Source organism: Triticum aestivum, chromosome 4B (genome assembly GCF_018294505.1).
Source record: "Triticum aestivum cultivar Chinese Spring chromosome 4B, IWGSC CS RefSeq v2.1, whole genome shotgun sequence".
Classification (NCBI taxonomy): Eukaryota; Viridiplantae; Streptophyta; class Magnoliopsida; order Poales; family Poaceae; genus Triticum; species Triticum aestivum.
In genome coordinates this window covers 480,930,006-480,943,572 of record NC_057804.1, presented here as the reverse complement: position 1 = coordinate 480,943,572, position 13,567 = coordinate 480,930,006, and positions in this window count along the sequence as shown.

Genomic DNA, 13,567 nt, shown 5'->3' with positions numbered 1-13,567 from the left:
CATGCAAACACATCGACATTCATCCGCAAGAAAGTGACGAGCTCGCTTTCCTATTTGCCGTCGCGGGTGGAGCTTATGGTGAAAGCCCCACCCGTGCCGTCCTCCTTGACGGGCACCTTCTTGGTCTTTGGCGGTGCAGCTCTGGGCTTCTTGCTCCAGTCGGCGGAGCTCTCTGGCACGTCCTCGACAGCAGCGCAACACCCCGAAGAGGTGCACTCACTGGAGGAGGTGCGAGGGGTCTCACCGATATTCTTCCCTCCCGGGGCTCCGTCGGCGGGAGCAGGTGCCTTGGCGGCAGCTGTTGCAACCGCTTCCCGGTAGAGTTGGTCGGCGCAAATCAACGCATCTTTCTTGTCGGAGGGGATGGTGATGATGTTCATCGGCCCGGGCATCTTCAACATGTTGTAGGCGTAATGTGAAGCCGCCATGAACTTGGCTAGTGTCGGGCAGCCGAGGATCCCGTTGTATGTCAAGGGGATTTCGGCTACATCGAAAACAATCCTCTCCGTCCTGTGATTCAGCTCACCTCCGAAGGTCACCGGCAGCATGACCTTTTCCTTCGGCTGGCTCCTCCCTGGGTTAACCCCTTGGAACGTGCCTGTTTCCTCGAGGTCTCCATCAGGGATCTGGAGCTTTCTGACCACGGCAGGCGAGATCAAGTTCAGGCTGGCCCCGCCATCAACCAACATACTTGTCACCTTGAGGTTGCGGATCGTTGGGGAAACCAAAAATGGCAAACACCCAACCGCAGTAGTGCGGTCAGGGTGGTCCTCAGTGTCAAAGATGATGGGCGTGCTGGACCATTTCAGCGGCTTCTGCGCGTCGAACGATGGCTCCACTGCTGTCATCTCACGCGCCCACTACTTGAGCTGGCAGTGGGATGTATGCAGCGAGGCGCCACCATCGACACACATTGCCTCTGTGGCTTTCTGGAACTCGTGATTGCCGGACTCGTCGTCCCCGTCGTGATCATCATCTTCTTGTTTCTTGTCACGGCCCCTGGTGGGCCTCTCCTGTGGACTATCTTTGCCGTGGCGGCTTCCTTGGCTGCCACGTTTCTTGCCGGACCCCTCGGCACCATCTTGGCCCTTCTCCTTGTCCCGCCGCTCATACTCAGCCTTCTGCTTCTCAGCGAGCAACTCTACTTGCCGGCAGTGCTGGAGGTCATGGCCCTTGGTGCGGTGGATCTTACAATACTGCTTGTCGGAGCCTCCTGGCTTGTCGGCGGCCACCAAGGACCGGCAAGCGACACATCCGGCAAACTCTTTGCCGGGGTCGCTCGCCTTGGTCTTCTTGGTGGCGCCAGTGTCGTTGGATCCCTCGACGGAAAGCACGGCCTTGCCCTTGTGTTTCCTGTTACGGCGCCGGCCCTTCTTTGCTGGGGTGGCGGTATCGCCAGTGGAATCGGTTTCCGTGCCGGCATCTTCGCCGGGGTATTTCCTTCCCTCTTCAGCGCGGGCGCATCGATCGGCCAGAACATAGAGCTCGACCACATCCTTAACCTTTGTCATTGCCAGCTCTTCATGCATTTTGCGATTGCGCATGTTCTGGTGGAACACACTGATCACGACGGCAGGATGAACATCGGGGATGTTGTACTGCACACGGCTGAACCTCTAGATGTACTTGTGCAGGTTCTCTCCTTCCTTCTGGGGGATGATGTGCAAATCACTCGCCTGGCCATGAGCTTGGTGACCTCCGGTGAAGGCGCCAACAAACTCATGGCACAGATCCGCCCAAGAAGAGATGGAATCCATCGGCAAGTGCATCAACCATGACATGACATTAGGCTTGAGTGCCAACGGGAAGTAATTGGCAAGTACCTTATCGTCGCGGGCCCCAGCAGCTTGCATCGCGATGGTGTAGATGCTGAGGAATTCTGACGGGTGAGTCTTGCCGTTGTACTTCTCGCCAACTTCAGGCTTGAAAGTGTGGTGGGAGGGCCACTGGAACTGCCGCAGCTCACGGGTGAAAGACGGACAACCCACCATGTAGGGTAGGCCACCGTAGCCTCCCGGCGCCAGGTGGTTCGCAGCGGGCCCTGCCCACCTGTCCGACTAGTGGCGCGCGTCATGTCGACGCTCAATGGTGGTTCGAGTGTCCTCATGAGCCCACTCCCGGAGGACTTGGCGCTGATCACGGTTGGTTCACGGGTCGGACGACGCGATGGAGACATCATCACGAGCATCGTCATGACGGGTCGTCGCCCGCGGCGGCCGGTGCTGAGGAGGGGAATACACCGTAGCCGCATCGCCCTCGGCTCGGCCCCTGCTAGCAGGGGGTGGCACGACGGAGCAACGGCCCACAGGTTTCGCCGGTCGCAGCTCGTCGTCATTGGCGATGCCGACGAGGCTCCAGACGGTGGCCCTCCATTCATCAACCTTTTCCGCCGTGGGGGGAAAGTCTAGGAGAAGCTGCGCTCGCGCGCCAGGGCTTCTGCTGGCGTGGGTGGCGGCGAGAGTTGGGTGGACCGCGATGCGCTTCGACTCCTAACCACGTTAGAAGGAGCCTCATCACGGCTCCGCAACCGCCCGCCACCTTCCTCGGCGCCTCGGCGTGCACGCTGGCCTCCCCCATCCCACGATGGATGCATAGGGCTTTTCCCAGGGCGGCGCCCTGGGTCACCAACGGGGCGGCGCTGCTCATCATGTATGATTTGAGAGGAGCGCGCCGTAGGTGCCGGCGTTGGTGTCTTGGAGGTCGCCGCGCCATCGGTGGGTGGCACGACGGCGCCACTGGAGGGCCCCGTGCTGCCCGCGGGGGGTCCGATGTCATTTCTGGGGCCGGCACTGCGCGGCTCGTCGCCCATCGCACAGGCGGCGCCGCCCACTGGGCCCGGACTGGCAGGGTGATGCGGGTGCTCGCGGGCCGCGCCGCGGGTTCTCTCTGTGACTGGCCCGCTACTGCCCCGCACCGGCGACGGCAGTGTGGTTCCAGACGAGCCAATCGCCGTGGTCGTCTTCTTCTTGGGAGCCATGGCGATGATGAATTGCTAGGCCTACCCCTAGGCCAGATTCTCACAATAGCGCCCCCTACCTGGCGCGCCAAAGATGTCGGTGGGAAACGACACCTATGGGATCACTGGAATCCCTCCTACGGTTGCGGGGCGCGGGATCGTGAGAAGAGCGGGACTAGTGGATGGCACAAAGGAGATTTACCCAGGTTCGGGCCGCAAAGATGCGTAAAACCCTACGATCCTGCTTTGGTGGTTGTATTAGTGTTCTTGAGCTCTTGAACTAGCTCTGGGTGTTGCGAGGTCCAAAAGAGCCGAATCCCCCTTCAGTATGCCATGGGCCTCCTTTTATATGCAAAAAGGGGCTGCCACAGTGGCACACAGGAGGTGGAAAGCGCCACAACGCTGCGTGGTTATCGCCAACATTACAGGACAAAACGCATTAAATGCGAGGCTTAGGTGTCCTTCGCTTTATTGGGGACGAGGGTGAGGCCCGGCCCGTCCGTCGCCGCCCCTCCTGGCTTCGACACGCGCCCCAGCCAGGAACGCATGCAGCGCCATGTAGGCAGGCAGGCAGCTAAGGTGGCGCGGTGGTGGAGCCTCCATGAAGGTTTGCATGCTGACACGTAGGTGCTTGCCCAGCTGGTTGGGTTGGCGGCTACGTATGAACGGCGGTAGGAACTTGGCTGGTGCGGGCCTGGCAGTGGCCTTGCCGGGAGGCGGCAAGGGTCTTGTCGTGGCGTGCTGCCTTCCCCGGCAAGGGTCTTGCCGGGGGGCCCTGTGGGTTCCTTTGGTGAAGATGGTTGCCTTCCTATCCTCTTTTGATCTTGATTGCTCTTTGTCTTCACAAAGATCTGCATGCCACCACGGAGGTGCCTCCCGAACCCTGTCCCAACGTGCATGCTTAGCGTTGGTGGGCTCGAAGGTGGCTCGCTCACCTGGTGTGGACGAGCTGTCTCAACAAGGATCTTGGAGGGGCTGCTGAGGCTGCCCCCGACAAGGGTCCTTGCCGGGGCAACCTGCATCGCCCGTGCGACCTTGTGGTCTTGGTCCTTTGCTGTTTGCTTTGCCTGTCACTGTGGCTTTGGCTTATCTTTGGCTTCCCTCTCTTGCCCTGCTCATTTGTGACCGTGGCAGGCGGTTCGAACTGCTCGTGCACAAGTAAAGGGGTCAAAAGCTGGGGCCCTACTTTTGTACACCGACCACAAGTGCTTTTCTTTAATGCCAAAAGAAGCAAAACTTCAAGATTTTCAACACATAGAGAGGGAACTTGATATTATTGAGATATGTAGAAGCACATGTTCCTCTCCCATAATAATTTTAAGTAGCATCATGAATGAATTCAACAATATATCCATCACATAAAGCATTATTTTCATGATCCACAAGCATAGAAATTTTGTTACTCTCCAAATAAGCAAATTTATTCTCATCAATAGTAGTGGGAGCAAACTCAGCAAAATAACTCTCATGTGATTTGAAATTAAAATCATGATGAAAAGTTTCATGTTTATAATTATTCAATATAGCATACATGTCATCACCATAATCACCATAGATAGCAACTTTGTTCTCATAATAAATTGAACCTCTTCCAAAATAATGGAATCATCACTAAATAAAGTCATGACCTCTCCAAATCTACTTTCATTGATATAATCATCATAAATAGGAGGCATGCTACCATTATAAAAAAAACTGCACATCGAAACTTGGGGGACAAAAAATATCATCTTCACCAAACATAGCATCCCCAAGCTTATGGCTTTGCATGTCATTAGCATCATGGATATTCAAAGCGTTCATACCAACAATGTTGCAATCCTGCTCATCAATCAAATATTTTGTGACAACAAATTTATTAACTTCTTCTTCTAACAATTGAGCACAATTTTTTGAACAATCATTTTCAAGAAAGATATTATAAAGATGATCAATAATATGATGCAACCTCAATTCCATTTTTATGTAGTTTTCTTTTATAAACCAAACTAGTGAACAAGAAACTAAAAAATCTGATTGCAAGATCTAAGATATACCTTCAAGCACTCACATCCCCGGCAACGACGCCAGAAAAGAGCTTGATGTCTACTACACAACTTTATTCTTGTAGACTCGTGTTGGGCCTCCAAGCGCAGAGTTTTGTAGGACAGTAGCAATTTTCCCTCAAGTGGATGACCTAATGTTTATCAATCCGTGGCAGGCGTAGGATGAAGATGGTCTCTCTCAAACAACCCTGCAACCAAATACAAGAAATCTCTTGTGTCCCCAACACACCCAATACAATGGCAAATTGTATAGGTGCACTAGTTCAGCGAAGAGATGGTGACAAAAGTGTAATGTGGATGATAGAAATATATTTTTATAATCTGAATAAATAAAAACAGCAAGGTAGCAAATAGTAAACGGGCACAAAAACGGTATTGCAATGCTTGAAAATGAGGCATAGGGTGCATACTTTCACTAGTGCAATCTCTCAACAATGCTAACATAGTTGGATCATATAACCATCCCTCAAAGTGCGATGAAGAATCAATCCAAAGTTCCTATCTAGCAGAGAACATAAGACGGAATTATTTGTAGGGTATGAAACCACCTCAAAGCTATTCTTTCCGTTCGATCTATTCAAGAGTTCATACTAAAATAACACAAAGCTATTCTTTCCGTTCGATCTATCCTAGAGTTCGTACTAAAATAACACCAAAGCAAGTTCAGATTTATAATATTCAATCCAACATAAGGAACTTCAAAGAGTGCCCCAAGATTTCTACCGGAGAAACAAAGACAAGAACGTGCATCAACTCTTATGCATAGATTACCCCAATGTCACCGCGGGAATTCGCGAGTTGAATGCCAAAACGTATATGAAGTGAATCAATATGATACCCCATTGACACCATGAGTATTCAATTACAAGACATATATCAAGTGTTCTCAAATCCATAAAAGTATTCAATCTGATAACAACGAAATCTCGAAGGGAAAAATTCAATTCATCACAACAAGATAGAGAGGGGAAATCACCATGTGATCCGACTATAATAAGAAAGCCCGCGATACATCAAGATCGTGACATCTCAACAACATGAGAGAGAGAGAGATTAAACACATAGCTACTGGTACAAACCCTCAGCCCTGAGTGTGGACTACTCCCTCCTCATCGTGGTGGCCGTCGGGATGATGAAGATGTCCACCGGTGATGATTCCCCCCTCCAGCAGGGTGCCGGAACGGCGTCTAGATTGGATCTCATGGATACATAGGCCTTGCACCGGCGGAACTTCTGATCTAGGGCTGCACCAAAGGGTTTTGGAATATTTGGGAATTTATAGGGCGAAGAGGCAGTTCAGGGGACACCCGAGGTGGGCAGCACCCACCAGGGCGCGCCTGGGCCTCCTGGGGCACCCTGGCGGGTGCTTCTCCCCTCGAGCAGCCCCCAGGTGCTTCCTTGGCCCACTAGCTTTCTTTTGGCCCAAAAAATCCTCCAAGAGTTTCGTTGCGTTTGGACTCCGTTTGATAATGATTTCCTACTATGTAAAAAACAAGCAAAAATAGCAAGTGGCACTGGGCATTGGGTCAATAGGTTAGTCCCAAAAAAATGATATAAAATTGCTATAAAATGATTGTAAAACATCCAAGAATGATAATATAATGGCATGAATACTTCGTAAATTATAGATACGTTGGAGAAGTATCACGCGCCTGGGCCCCCAGGCACGCCCTGGTGGGTTGTGCTCTCCTCGGAGCTCCCCTCAGGCGCGTTCCTTGCCCACTGGATGTCTTCTGGTCCAAAAAATACACAAAAAGTTTCACTGCGTTTGGACTCCGTTTGGTATTGATTTCCTGTGATGTAAAAAACCTGCAAAAAACAACAACTGGCACTAGGCACTATGTCAATAGGTTAGTACCAGAAAATGACTATAAAATGATTGTAAAACATCCAAGAATGATAACATAACAGCATGGAACAATCAAAAATTATAGATACGTTGGAGACGTATCACAAGTTCAGTCTTCTCCTTCGCCATCTTCTGTGCCCCCGCAAGATCAGCATCTTTCTTCTCCAACGCCTGCTTCATGGTGTCTAAAGAAATAACATTCTTCAGTCGCGCTTGGAGTTGACGATTTTCACTACACACATCTATTCGAGTGGAGTCACTCGGTTCAAAGGATGAAGGGAGAAGAAATCACAAAGTTTACAAACAGCAGAATATTACTACCATAGTCTTCACCTCGCTTGTCCATCCTTCAGGCTCTTCTGGGCATGCTCCATGTCGAGCTAGAGTTGGATCTTCTCCTTCTCCAAAGCAGCATACTGGGTTCCAAGTTCACAAGATTTCTGAAATCAAAGAAAAGAGAATTCAGTTGACAGAGTACAAAGATTTCCTCCACTTCCGAGTGAAGAGAGTCGAATTCAGATCATTCTTATGAAAAATAAGTGTTCTCAGACCTCTGCCAACTACCCGCAGTTAACAGTGTTCTCGGGGACTACACCCAGCAGGTGCACTCAGCGTGCCCCCACTGGACCAATTTACTATTCGACACGGTCCGTCTGAACTGAGTGGAAAGTCAAAAAAATCCTTCTCCCCTTGTTCTTAGACCCCCACCAACTTCCTCATAGTCGACAGCGGTCTCTGGGACTACACCCCACTAGTTCAGTTATTCACTCGACACAGCCTGAACGCACCGAGTGGAATACAGAAAAGTAAACATATTCTACAGACCCCTGCTGAATTATCTATTCGACACAGGTCTCGAGGACTACACCCAGTGGGTGCACTCAGCGTGTCCCCACTGAAAAGACCAACCCACTCGACAAGGCCTGACCAATTCGAGTGGAAGAGCTACACAACTTACGAAGCCAAAACACCCAGTGGGTGTACAGACTCAAGGCACAGACCTATGATAGATGCACATTAAAGGTTCAAAACGATCATCTACGGACATCTTACGAATAATAATGCAGTAGTGCTCAGATAGCATATCTTAACAGAGCAGGGATAAAGCAGCAATTTTCAGATAGAATATTCTAACAGAGCAAGGTCCAAGGCAAGGACAAACCAATCGAAAATCAACTTAAAATCACACTTACTCGGACATTGTCTTGCAGCGCAGAACTGGCGTCGTATGCAGGTTTGCTCATCTCATATACCACCTTCAGTCGGTCCATCATTAGGCCAGCCTGTATCATAGCTTCCTTGGCCGCTCATGTCTGATCTTCTGGGACATGGTGCATAGTGAACTGAATCGGTGCTGGAGTCTGTGGTGCACCAGTTGGATTGGGAATTGGAGCAATCGACGCTGCAGGCTAAGCAGTCGATAAGGGGACAGCAAAGGTGACAGTATTCCGTGATGAACCACCAAGGTCTTGAGCCACAGATTCAGTCGACGGATGAGACCACCGGCTGGAAGGCACTCTCTTGCTAGGATTCCGCGAGCTGGTTGTGCTCCTGCTTCTCCCTCATGGGTTCTTTGGAACTTCCTCCTCCTCATCACCTGGAAGTTGGATAACATCCGCCGGTGCTGCAGTCACTCGACAATCAGAATCTAGTCGACCATCATCACAGTTAGCAAGGAATAAGCATATTCGCAAAATTCGTACCTGCTCGAGAAGTGGCCATATTTGCAGTTTCCGCGTCATCCTACTCGTCATCAACTTCCATGTGGGACGCTCCAGAAGTGGCACCACTAGAAATTCAAGATTTCACTCGGTCAAGAACAAGAAAAAGCTCACAACAGTAGTGAAGAAATGAAAAGAAACACTTACGCTGAAGCAACAGTCAAAACAACTTTAATCCTAGGCAGAGCCTTCCGGGGCTTGGGAGGAACAACCTTGGCTTGCTTGGAGACCTTCTCACTCAGATCGGGAGTGGTCTTCTGGGTGCGCTTCTGAGTTTTCGCACTCGATGTTACAGCTTTGCCATGGTCCACCGCAGGGTCTTGAGTCTGCTTGGATCGACACTCCGTGCGGGGTGGTGACTCGACTTCATCTTCGTCGTCAGAGTCATCACTGACGTCGTCGCTGCTGTCTTCTGCGTACTCAAAGTCTCTGCTGCCCTCACTCTCCCCCTGGTGCGCCTCACCGTTTGGCACTGGTGAGTACATGTTCATGAACGCCTAAAAGACACAGATTACACAGTTCAGTCGGATCACTTCAAGTGCATACCAAAAAGCAATAAAGAAAAAACACTCAAGATGAATCAGAACTCTCCAGGGAGATTCTTAGAATGGAACGGCAAGATCCGCTTCGCTCCATGCGGGATGTCCTTGTTACCAGTGATGCTCCAAAGCCACTGGGCCACCATGTCCTCTGTGACCTCCTCCGGGTGAAACCGAGTGGTGTCTTCTGGTCTTGAATACATCCACATGGGGTGATCGCGGGCTTGCACATGCTGGATCCATCGACTAAGGTACGTCTCCAGCAGATCCATGCCGGTCACGCCGCCCCTGATCAGCTCCACCACTGCGTCAACCAAGATACTAACCTCACCCTTTTTGTGGTCTTCTACAGTCAGCGAGCAGGGAGCCTGGAGTCTCTCCAAAGAAAAATGTGGAAGGCCAGTCGACTGACCAGGAGTCGGGATGTCTTTGCAATAGAACTAGGTCGATTCCCACCCTCTAACAGACTTAGGAAAAACCACGGAAGGAAAAGAACTTCTACCTCTCATCTGGATCCCCAACCCCCCGCACATCTGGATCACATGCATCTTATCATCACTCGGATTTGCTTTATTTACCGACTGAGATCGGCAAGTGAAGATATGTTTGAACAGACCCCAATGCGGTCGACATCCCAAGAAATTTTCACACAGAGAAACAAAGACAGAAAGATAGGCGATGATGTTGGGAGGAAAGTGATGAATCTAAGCCCCAAAGAAATTCAGAAAACCTCGAAAAAATGGATGAGGAGGCAAAGAAAGACCTCGGTCGACATACGTCGTGAGGAGAATGGGCTCGCCCTCCCGAGGCACGGGATCGAGCTCCCCCTTTGCCAATCTCCAGGAGCCCTCCGCGAGCAAGCCTACGGCGGTGAGATTCTCTAGATCCTCCTGGGTGACGTTGGAGGGGATCCAATCCCCTCGATCCAACCAGGCAGAAGACTGGACCACGATGTTGACCCCTTCGGCACCTTCTTGCCTTTCACCGTCTTCTTTGCACTCTCTAGGGCCATGGTCTTGTCCTTCACCATTTTTGTGGAGCTCAAGAGGAAGAGGATGAGGGGCGAGGCATTTGGGAGGCGAGGCGGAGAAGAAAAGAAGAACACGAGGAAAGGACTGGCACTGTTTGGGGCAGCGGTAGCATCGCCTTGAATGAGGTTTTGGTCGAGTGACTGACGTGCGGGCCCTCACGATCTTATCGTATCCCACAACAGCCGCTTGCCTGATACATGGCGAAAAAGGCGGTGCAAAGATCGAGGAGCCTGCTCCAACTTGCACCGCCTACCGCGCCGCGCTCCATCCCGCGCGCTTCCCCAAATTTTGAACACCTTGAAATCCGGATGCGACAAATCAGTCGATCACGCCAAAGATACTCAAGTTCAATCTACTCAGAGTTACACATGAAAGTTCACTCGGAAATTTCCAGAACCCAGAATCGATCGAGGCGATTGACGAAAGATTAAATATCAGGCTAGCTGACATGGACTCCTAAGAAGGTGTCTCCGAGACATTCAGTCGGACCAAAAACAACAACAACCCTTCTTCACTTGACTCTCGATCCATTCGGGGGCTAATGACGGTGACACGTACCTAGGGTAGGGTCCTAGGCCTGACCTACATGCCATTCCCAAGGACAGGACACAAGAAGCCAAGGCCTAGAAAGTTAAGGAAAAGATACCAACTGGAATCTTTAAGAAGTACAATCCACTCGACGACCGGTTCCACTCGGATATCCCAATTCCACTTGACCGGTGTTATTTTGATTGGATGACAAGAAACCACTCGGAAGACAGAAGACCTAAGGTCACCTTTGAATGGCAATGGTCAGGCATTCACTCCGTAACCATTAAGATCATTAATATGGGCGTTACCAGTAACACTCAGGATTTAACTCTCATTGAACCCCTGTGTAACTGAGGGCTGCGAGGGGCCTACACACTCTATATAAGCCACCCCTCCCCTCTGGCACAAGGGTTCACACGCCATGTAAGTCAACACATTCCAATCGACAAAGCCTCCTGAGGCACCGAGACGTAGGGTTGTTACTTTCTCCGTGAGGGACCTGAACTCATAAACCTGTGTGTCCACAACCTCGCCATAGCTAGGGCCTGACCTCTACTCCTACATACTCCCTACTTCTACTGTCAAACTCACTCCCACAAGACTTGGTTCTCCAACTGGTTCGATAACCTTGGTTTCATCACTGAGGGAAATACCTACAGTAGTTCTGCTGCATCATCCCTTCCTCTTCGGGTAAAAACTAACGCGGACACGAGCCATCAAGAGAGGATTTCTGGCACCGTTTCCGGGGACACATCATAAACATCTATCAAGTTCCTAATCACAAATCTCATCTCCTTGCAATTTAGATTATTTGTCATTTGCCTCTCATTTTCATCTCCCCCACTTCAAACAAAATTAAGGTTTTATTCGCCCTCTTTTTCGTTCACTGTTTTCTTGTCAGATTTGTTTATGTGTGTGATCTTGCTTGTCCACCTTGTCATGATGTGTAGCACGACTACCCCTCCTTTATCTCCAGATTTTGAAGTTTTATACTACAAGCAGAGACAAGGAGAAAATTTGAAAGATGCTTGGTATAGATTAATGGAATCTTATCGCATTATCAATCTTAAAGGAGATGCAAGGATTTGGCTTTGAAATTTTTATATAGGATTAGCCTTGCATCATAAACAACTTTTGCATTTTGCCGCTAAAGGAAATTTTATTGAACTTGATGTTAATACTGCTTATGAGATCTTAGAGGGGATCTTGGGAATCCCACCAACCAAAAAGGGGATTACTTTTACTCAAGAAGGGTTTAAAATTCTAGACAAGTTGAGTGATTTGCATAAACATATGGTCGAGTTGCAAAAATATAATGAACCTCTCAAACATAATAGTGGAAACCTCAATCGCATGAATACTCTGATCACTCTTTGCAATAAATGGTTGGATATTTTAGATCTCAAAATGATTTCTTTTCCTAAGAATTTAGGAAAGCGTAAAGAGCCTCCCGGGTTTGAGAAAGCCCTTACGAAAGTTGCCAAAACTACAAATAACAATACTTAGATCTATCTTATATGCCTAGCTAGGGGCGTAAAACAACATCGCTTGTTGGGAGGCAACCCAATGAATAAAATTTATTTTTGCCTTTTTATTTTTGTTCTTGAGTGTTTGCATAATTATGCTACTGTTATGATTGTGTTTTCATGTTGTAATTAGTGTTTGTGCCAAGTAAAGCCTTTGGGATCATGTTGGGTGATAGTTGATTTGATCTTGTTGAAAAATAGAAACTTTGTGCGCTAGTAATAGAATTGTTTAAAATCATAGAAGCGTGGTAAAATTCTAAATTTGTTACACAAGATTGATACACAAATTTACCACGTTGTCCTAATTTTTCAGATTTTTTGGAGTTACAAAAGTATTCAAAGTTTTGAGATTGCTACAAATTGTTCTGTTTTTGATAGATTCTGTTTTCTTTGCATTGTGTGCTTATTTTGATGAATCTATGGACTTTATCAGGGGATATGAGCCATAGTAAAGTTGGAATACAGTAGATATAATGCAAAAATAAAATATGAATGGGTTTGCAATAGTACTTAGAGTAGTGATTTGTTTTGTTATACTAACGGATCTCACAAAGGTTTCGTTAAGTTTTGTGTCATTGAAGTTTTCAAGTTTTTGGTGAGATCACGATGGATGAAGGAATAAGGAGTAAGAAGAGCTTAAGCTTGGGGATTCTACTGCACCCCAAGGTAATATTCAAGGATGAACAAGCAACTAAGCTTGGGGATGCCCCGAGTGGCATCCTCTCTTTCTTCTAACGACCATCGGTATTTTACTTGGAGCTATATTTTTATTCGTCACATATCATGTTTTTTGCTTGGGCATATTGTATGATGTGAGTCCTTGTTTGTTTTGCTTTTTTTGTGTCAAGTATCCTTGCTGAACACACCTATTTGAGAGATCCAAAATTATGCTATGTTTTGTTAGAATGCTCTTTATGCTCCACTTAAAAAATTGAGCTATGGAATTGTTCTAGTGCTTCACTTATATCTTTTTGAGCACGGTGTGCTTTAATATTTTTGAAGAAATGCTCTCATGCTTCACTTAGATTTATTTGAGAGTTAGTAAATTTTTGAAGAAAATCTCTCATGCTTCACTTATATTATTTTGGGAGACGGATATTTTTATGCTCATGTTCTTCACTTACATTTGTTTGAGCTTTCAAAAGCAACATATTAAACTAGTCCCAAAGAGATATATATCCAAGGAGGATATAATAAAAACTTTCATGAAGATCATTGGACAAAATAAACTTGATTCTTTGTAATAGTATTTCGCTATGATGATAGTGATATGTGAGCCATGTTGGTGAGTAATTGTGATTTAGTAATAATATTGGTGTTAAGGTTTGTGATTCCCTATGAAAGCACGAAAGTCAGTAGTTATGCAATG